Here is an 8,397-nt window from a genome sequence, read left to right on the forward strand (position 1 = left end):
ACAAACCACCCACTCCTGCTCCAAATGCTCTCTTCTTTTCAGCCTTTAACAGAGACCTAGCTCGCCCTTGGAGACAGCCCTTGGTCCTCGCTGAAGCTGCTGTCCTGTCTCTCACACCCCCGACCCTCAGAGTCCGAGGTGGAGCAGATCTTTGGTCTCCTTGGCACTCGCCCGGCAGTGTCCCCCTCCCTGTCAGAAGTACCACTCCTCGAGGGTTCCAGCATCCAGGGTGCCCCCCTCATCTCCTCGGGGCTGCCATCTGTCCTGACTTGTAAACCTGGTGGTGTTGGCTCATGACTTTCTTCCCCACCCACCCAACCCCTGCCATCACCCCGGGTGACAAGGCTTTCCAGGGAACCACCGATCCTTTGGCCTCTCAGTTCCCAGATTTCCTCCTCCCCAAACACCTCCCCTCCACTCCCTCGCAGCCCCCTCTCCCCAGCACACACCAGGCTTCCCACCGCCATCCGGGTCACTGACCATCCACTTCCCTCTGAAACGCGTGCCAGCCTACACTTCTGGCCTTTGCCACTCTGGCTGCACACATCGCCTGCCAGCAGTGAGACCCCACCGCTCACCGTGCTCCTTCTCCCTGGCCTTCTGTCCCCTCCTGCCTTCACCGCCCTCCTTGTCCAGCTGCCCCCCTGGGACACCCCAGCCCTGAGTCACCAGGTCTGCCTTGTCTGCCTGCACCAGGCAGCGAAAAGCTGTTGGGATTAGTATTGTGGCTTCCGAACCCTGGACTGGCCTCCACACTGCCCAGTGCCCATCACCACACCGGCCGGCTTGCTCTCTCCCTCTCCCCAGAGGTCGCTTCAAACACAGCTCATTCCCCTCTACCTGCCCAGCCCTCCTTCCGGCCCCCTGCTCCAACCTCCTTCTCAGCAGAGGAAATAGGCCATCAGACAGCACTCTTACCCAAACCTTCCCTACCCTGCTGTTGGGGCCACCGGCTCCTGCCGCCTACTGCTTCCATTCCCTCCTGGGGCTCAGGAGGGCTCATCAAGACCTTCTCCCATTCCTTCCACTGAATCAAAGATGTCTAACCCCTCACTGGGTCCCTTCCTATCACACATACCCTTCCATCTGTTAGAAACCATCTTCCTGACCCCACACACCTCTCCTTCACTGCCTGTATCCCTCTCCCTTCGTCCAGACAAACTTCTCCGAAGAGGCATTTTCCCTGTTGTCTCTGTTGTCGCCTCCTTTCACTCTTCAGCTCTGCAGGCTGGCTTCAGGCCGTCACTCCGCCTAAACTATGACCTGACAGGGAAAGCTGCAGCCAATGGACACTTCTCACCCTCGTCAGATTGGCTTCCAGGACCAAATGACCAACCACTCCCTCCCTACCCGCAGCACCCCATGTCCCCACTGCCCCTTCCCAGCCTTCTTCCTGGCTCCTCCTTCTCAATCTGACCTTTCAATGTTGGCATATATCTATTAATTGTAAAGGGAAAAACAGTAACTCTACAGGGAGAATCCTGGCAAGCACCACCTCAACCACGTGATGTAAATTAACATCATCAACAGTGGGACAGATAAATGTCTTGCACCTCCTGGGGGAGGCACTGACAAGAGCACAGCATCACTTCTGGGTTCTTCCCACTGCAGATGCAGGATCTGAATCCAATTATGAAGAAACTAGATAAACTCAAATCAAGATTCACTTTGCAAAAATGGCAATGTCATGAAAGACAAAGAAACACCGAAGAAAAACACTTTTCCAGATTAACAGAAACTCAAGAGGTTTCTCAATGAGGGGGCCCTCAATGAGGGGGCCCTGGCTGGCTCAGTCGGTTAAACATCTGACTCTTGGTTTCGGCTCAGGTCATGATCTCATGGTTCATGAGTTCGGATCCTGCATGGGGGCTCCACGATGGCAGTGCGGAGCCTGCTCGGAATTCTCTCTCTCTCTCTCTCTCTCTCTCTCTCTCTCTCGCTCTCTGCCCCTCCACCACTCGCTCTCAAAATAAGTAAATAAACTTTAAAAAAAAAAAAAGGAAACGAGGACAACAAAATGCAATGCCACAGCCAGAATTCTCTTTTGCTATCAAGGATATTACTGGGGAAATTGGCAAAACTGGACAAAGATCTATGGCTAATTAAGAACATTGTACTAATGTTAATTTCCTGATTTTGATCATGGCTGTCTGGTTGTGAAAGAGAAGGCCCTTGTTCTTAGGAAATAGCCACCGAAGTATGCAAGGATAAAGGAGCATCATGTCTGCAACTTAACTCTCCAATAGCTCAGGAAAAAATACGTATATACCTAGAAAATTTAATATCTGGTGAAATATTAATGTTTGGTAAATCTTGTGAAGAGTATGTGGGAAACATCTGTAATGGTCTTGTTGCTTTTCTGCAAGTGTGAAATTATGTCCCAAAAAAGGTTAAGAGGAGAACTATTAGTGTCTCAGCGTTCAGTCCTGGGCCTTCCTGTCATTTTACCCCACCCACCTCTTGCCAGGGAAGCCCACCCTCTTGTTGCTTCAGTCCCACTGTCTGTCCTCCAACAATTCCCAAACAGACGTGCCCCTGGCCCAGGCCTTCTCGGGGGCTTTGACCCACACATCCTACAGCCTACACTGTATCACTGGGTTTCTCACAAGCACCTCAAAATCAACACACCCAGAGGCACCTGGGTGGCTCAGTTGGTTAAGCATCCGACTCTTGATTTTCGCTCAGGTCATGATCCCATGGTTCTTGAGAACAATCTGACAGCACAGAACCTGCATGGGAGTCTCTTGCTTTGCCCCTTCCCCACTCTCTCTCTCAAGATAAATAAAATTTTTTAAAAGTAATATTTGTTGAATGAATGAATGAATGAATGGGTTGATCCATTGATTGATCAAGGAAACGTTCCTTCTTGTGGGAGCAGAGTCCCAGCGCCATGCCCAGTCTGGCTCACTGAACTACTACTTATACTTGGATGGGTCTGTATCAGTTATCCGCTGCTGCATAATAAATTATCCTCAAAACCTAACAGCCTAAGATGGCAATACACGTTTACCATTGCATATAGTTTCTGTGGGTCAGGAATTTAGAAGTGGCATAGCTGGATGGTTCTGGCTTCAGGCTCCTCAAAAGACAGCAATCAAGATGTCAGTAAGGGCTGCAGTCATCTGAAGGTTTGACTGGTGCTGGCAGACCCATTTCCAAGATGGCTCGCTCACATGAGTGGTGAACTGGTCCCGGCTGTTGGCCAAAGGCCAGAGTTCTTCTCCACATGGGCCCCCCACGGGCTCCTCAGGTCATGGTGGCTGGCACGCAGAGCAAGCAGTCAGAAGAGAGCAAGGCAGTAGCTGCCATGTCTTTTATGACCTCACCCTGGAAGTCACACTCAGTCACTGCTGCGTGGCCACGCAGGTCAGCCTTATTCAGTGTGGGAGGTGGCTAAACACGGGTGCAAATGCCAGAAGGTGGGGGATGACAGAGGGCCATCTTGGAGGCTGGCTACCACAGGATTTCACTGTACAAGGAGAGCGAGCCAATGGAGTCAGTAGGGGCTGAACTTCGGTGTTCTCATGTAGGGCGGCATCCTCACTGAGCCCCACACAGGCTGAAGACAGCTCTGCCAGCATGCCCTGGCTGTCTCTTGGCTGTCGATCTTGCCTTTCCTTCAAGGGACACCTGGGAGTCGCTCAGAGAGTAGGACCCTGGCATCAACAGTTGCCGTCATCATAACCACCAGGCACAGCCCTTCGTGGTTTATAAAGCACCAGCATCTCTGCTGGAAAACATCGTGCAAGCACCATGGCGGTTCTACAACGTACAGACGAGAGAAGAGGTGCAGAGACGCGAAGTGACTCACCTGAGGCCACACAGAAAAGGCTTGGCAGAACTGGACCTCTGGCTCCTGACCCGACATTCTTTCCACTGCCCTGCCCAGCCGCCAGCTCAGACCCACGTCTCCTAACGCCCATCACAAGCTTCATTTCCGTCCTGAGCAGGTATTTTACATCCCTCTTTTAGGAGCCCTGCCCTAACCCCCAAAGTTGCCTGCCCCGTGCTAGACTCGGAGCAAGTATGTTCACAAAGTTTCCATCCAGACAAGGATTCTTCCTTCCCCCCTCCCCAGACGTACTCTCTGCAGGCTGCTGATGTCTGCTGGTGGAGCACAGCAGGGGTTAATAGCATGAACCAACATTTAGAAATAGCACGACCCCAGGGGAGTCAGCTGTGGCCAGCTGCTCATAGCCACTGAAGCCACAAGCTTTTGTGGACACGGTGTGGAAAATGAGTCCTGCCCCTTGGACCAGAGGCTCTGAAGGGATCCTGCACCACCCCTCACCCCTGTCTCCCCTGCAGGGTATGGGTGTGGCTCAAAGCCTGCCCCCATCAGAGCAAAGCCTTGCCACTAGCTTCCCATTCGCAGCTGGCTCCTGAAGACAGCAAACACAACTTCTGAGCTCCTGAATTGTGTAATTGTTGGGAATAGCTGCCCCCGCCCCTCCTGAGTCAGGCTGCCTGCACTTACAGGAGCCCCATGGATGCCTCCAGCCAGGAACAGAAGCAAGACCACTCCCAGCAGAGGCCCGGGTCAGAAGCCCAGGCCTGGGAGCCCCTGGCCATGAGACTGCAGGGCCATGGAACTGGGGCCAAAAGCTTGTGTCCCCTTGCGCAGTAGTGGCCTGGGTTCTGTGTCCTTCATGGCAGAAGGCCAATTCCCTGAGGGCAGGACCTGGGCAGCTGGAGTACACCCCAGTGCACACGCCACTCCATCTGGGGCATAAGTACCCACCATTTACCAGCACGCTGGCTTCGGCCACAGGTTCCCTGGGTGGAGCCCATGTGGTCAGAGTGCAAAACACAGAGGCGCTCAGACTGCCAGGCGTTGGCCAGGGGCAGGACCAAGCCATAGCTGCTGCCAGAGCCGGCACTGAGTCCAAGAATCATTGAGGGTGAGAGTGACCAGGAGTACGTGTCCAGCGTCTTAGCTGAACTCTGCTGGTAGGGAAGTAGGTGATGCTGGGCTTTCTGTTGTCTTGTTCTCCCAGAGGCAGATCACTTGGAGAAACTGAGGCAGCACATGCCACAGGTCTCTGAAGCTTCAGGACACTTTGAATCCTCCTTCACCTGAGGTGTGGGCATCCTTTTTCATTCTTCGAGAGTGTTCAGGGTTTTCCTCTCCCCTGCCCCAAGTGTTGTGCAGTACTTTGCTGAGAAGAAGTCAGTCTAGGGGAAAGGGAGGCATTGAGTAACACCTCCTGACCAGGCTAGGGATGCCCTGGGAGGCACCAGGAGAAGAGATCACTACTCCAGGGAGTTTGTGGAAAGGCAGAAAGGACTGGGAGGGCTTCCTGGAGGAAGTTGAGATATGGCCGGGAAGGCAGGGGCACTCAGAGACGGTCACCAAGGGCACCTGGCCAGCCCACGCCAGAGAACTTCGTGACATAGGTGGGTCCTGGTCAGTTCTGCTCAGGACCTGGCCTTCAGGGTCCCAGGGAGGCCTGCTGAGGAGGCCAGGGAGGGGACAAATGAGAAGCAGGCACTGCCGGGTCCAACAGCCTTTGCTCTTGAGACAGCAGGAGGTGGTCAGAGATCAGTTCCAAAGCAACATGGGGCCTCAACTTTCTGCCAGTCTGCTGGCATGATGTCGCTCAGCACCTATCCAGGGTTCCAGCCCTGGGCTACAGGCTAAACAAAGTCCAAGCTTTGTGTGCAGGAGCCCCAGCATCCTGTATCTCCACTAGAGCCTCAGTTTTCTCATCAGCGCAAAGGGAATGCTATCCCCCAACACGCATACTTCCCAGGGTTGTCAAGAGATCAGGTGAATGTTTTGTAACTGGGAAGGCCCAGCAGACAAGCAAGTGCGGGTTAGTACTGCTGTGCTCGTTGCCATTATTTTTCCAGGCCTGTGTTTCTCTCCCTAGCTAGCAACGAGGCAGGGGGAGGCTGCGACCTAATCCTGACTTGAACCTCAGCTGTGGGCGGGAACTTGTCTGGAGGCTCCACAGACATACTCCCGGTAGTGGTGGGTAAGTCTGCGTGGGTGGGATTTGGGGAGATGAGAGAAGACGGGAAGGGGGAAGGAAGGGAGGAGAGGGAGGGGGAGGGAAGGGGAGGGCAGATGGGGTGGGTAGAAATCTCCACCCAAGTTTTTTGATTCATAAAGAAGCAGAGGCCTTCTCTTCCCCTCTTCTTTCATTCCTAAAAAGAAAACTCTTTTCCTCCAAGCACAGTTTTCCCAGCAGCACCCCCAACCTTAGGCCCGCACTTGGCCAGTAATTAACCCCTCACAAGGACCAGGTGCCTTGCTGACTTGGGGAGAAGGAAAAACAGGGACAAGTTGTGAATCAATGGCTTTACTGCCACTGAGACCAGCTGAGCACAGCCCCGCCCCAGGCCTCCTAGGGTGAACCAGATGGGAGTCCTTCGGTTTGCCAAAATCCCCACAAAACAGCAGCACTGGCTTCTTAGCCAACCCCAGTGCACATTTATTGAGCACCCACTGTATGCAGTCGCCTCTGGTGGGGAAAGTTCAGCCTCTGGTGGGGAAAGTTCAGCCCTGAAGGGGCTGACTTTTCATCAAGGGAGGCAACAGGTATGAAGCTGTGTACAAACTGTGAGGGGCAGAAGGACGTGAGGACTACAGAGAAGGAAGAGAAAGGACAAGTGTCTATGGAACGTCTGCTGCATGCCAAGCCCCGGGCTAGGCACATGAGGTACACCAGTGCACGGAATCCTCACTGACCCAATTCTACAAGGGAAAAAACCGAGTCACAGGAGAGGTGAAGCAACTTGTTCAAGGTTGGACAGCTAAGTAGGAGAGCTGGGATTCGAACTCAGGGCCTAGGTTCAACATCAGCATTTACAAACACCACACAGACACCACACCATCACACTACGCTGTGGTGGTTAAGAGCACTGGGCTTGGGGTCAAAGACCTGGTTCCACATCTTCGCAGCTGTGTAGACTTGCTCAAGCCCCTTAATGTCTCTCAACCTCAGTTTCTTCATCTGTAAAATGGGGCTCAATTTTGTTGCAAACTATGAAGTGTCATTATACTTGGGAGGACAGTCACTAGTGAAAGAGAGGGCTTGGACACTCTGAAAAATGGTGTGGAGTTTCCTCAAAAAACTAAAATTAGAAGTACCATACGATCCAATATTTCCCCTTCTAGGTATTCAGCAGTTCAGAACCGCAGAACCTCTGGATCCAATATTTCCACTTCCAGGAAGAAGAAATCAGAAACACCAATTCCAAAGGTTACATGCACCCCTCTGGTCACAGCAGCATTATTTATAACAGCCAAGATATGGAAGCAGCCCCAGTGTCCATCGGCAGATGGATGGATAAAGAAGATGTTGTGTATATGTACAAAGCAACATTACTCAGCCATAAAATGAAAGGAGCAAAACCTTGCCCTTTGCAACGACATGAATGGAGTTAGAGGGTATGATGCTAAATGAAATAAGTCATACAAAGTCAAGTACCATATGGTTTCACTTATATGTGGAATCTAAAAAACAAAACAAGAGCGCCTGGGTGGTTCAGTCGGTTAAGCATCCAACTCTTGATTTCAGCTCAGGTCATGATCTCATGGTTGTGAGATCGAGCCTGTAGGCGGGCTCCACACTGAGCGTGGAGACTGCTTAAGATTCTTTCTCTCTCTCTCTCTCTCTCTCTCTGCCCCTCCCCAGCTCAAATGCGCGCTCTCTCTCTCAAAATAAATACATAAAATAAAAATAAAAATAAAAAACAAATGAACAAACAAACAATAACAGAAGCACAGTCATAAATACAGAGAACAAACTGGGGGGGGGGGGGGTGCAAAATAGGAAGGGGATTAAGAGGTATAAACTTCCAGTTATAAAATAAATACATCAAGGGGATGAAAAGAACAGCACAGGGAATAGTCGATAATATTGTTATAACTTTGATGACAGATGGTAACTATACTCATTGTGGTGAGCCTTTTGTAATATATATATACCACTATGGTGTACATCTGAAACTAATATAATATATAATATTTATACATATAATATACATTATAATATATAATTTATAATTTTTTTAATAAGAAATGTTTAAAGGTGGGAGGAGCTGGGAAGAGAGTGCTGGCGGGGTGGGGGTGGGAGCGGGCTAGAGCAGGCAGGTGTGAAAGAAGGATTCTGTTGAGAGAAGGGAGGGGACAGCACTCTGGGGCACTCTTCCACCCATCTGCTGGACAGAGAAGCTGAGGCCAGGCGATGCAGATGCTGGGGCCAGGCAGAGAGTGGGCAGAGTCTCCGGGGTTGGACGTTCTGTCTCAGGAGTGCCCTCTCTCCTGTGGTTTGGGACAAGACTGATGTTGTTGCCTGGTGGGGGAGCCAAGAGGAGCAGGGCTCAAAAGCTTTTAGGTGGGAGCTAAATCCGGGGCCAGATTTCCAGGAGGCAGCCCCAGGAAGTTGA

The 8,397-nt window shown here is 51.7% G+C and overlaps 1 long non-coding RNA gene across 1 annotated transcript; it reads left to right on the forward strand.

The window, feature by feature from the left end:
* Positions 1-3,351: 3,351 nt before the first annotated feature.
* LOC106979410 (uncharacterized) lies at positions 3,352-7,669 on the forward strand. The gene is made up of 3 exons (XR_001430938.3): positions 3,352-3,950; positions 5,874-5,978; positions 7,124-7,669. It is a non-coding gene; the product is annotated as an uncharacterized LOC106979410 (long non-coding RNA).
* Positions 7,670-8,397: the final 728 nt, after the last annotated feature.

This window comes from Acinonyx jubatus, chromosome B3, assembly GCF_027475565.1.
Source record: "Acinonyx jubatus isolate Ajub_Pintada_27869175 chromosome B3, VMU_Ajub_asm_v1.0, whole genome shotgun sequence".
Classification (NCBI taxonomy): domain Eukaryota; kingdom Metazoa; phylum Chordata; class Mammalia; order Carnivora; family Felidae; genus Acinonyx; species Acinonyx jubatus.